This window comes from Chaetura pelagica, unplaced genomic scaffold, assembly GCF_000747805.2.
Source record: "Chaetura pelagica isolate M959 unplaced genomic scaffold, ChaPel_1.0 scaffold938, whole genome shotgun sequence".
Classification (NCBI taxonomy): domain Eukaryota; kingdom Metazoa; phylum Chordata; class Aves; order Apodiformes; family Apodidae; genus Chaetura; species Chaetura pelagica.
Genome location: NW_009954221.1, coordinates 403085 through 403473, shown reverse-complemented (window position 1 = coordinate 403473; position 389 = coordinate 403085).

The following is a 389-nucleotide window of genomic DNA, read 5'->3' as shown; positions in this document are numbered from 1 at the left end:
TGCCCACTGCCCACCCAGCACCCAGAGCTGCTCCGGACACCCACCCGATACCTGGGCTGTCCCCATCACCCATCTCACCTGCCCCCAGCGTCCGTCTTAGAACCAGCACCCGCCCTGCCCTGTCCCCAGCACACATCCCACCTGTGCCCAGAACCTCAGGTCTGTCCCTAGTCCCCCACCCCATGCCCAGCACCCCGTCCGGGCTGTCCCAGCGCCCTGCAGTGCCCCCGCGCTCACCCACAGCCACCAGGGACACGCGAGTGCGTGGCAGACTCTGTGAGAGATCCAACGCTTGCCAGTGCCCCCTCGAGCCACCCACGAGGCACCAGGGGGTGCCCGGATCCCCCCCCCGTCCCCAGCACCCGTCCCTCGGGGGCCAGCCCCCCTCA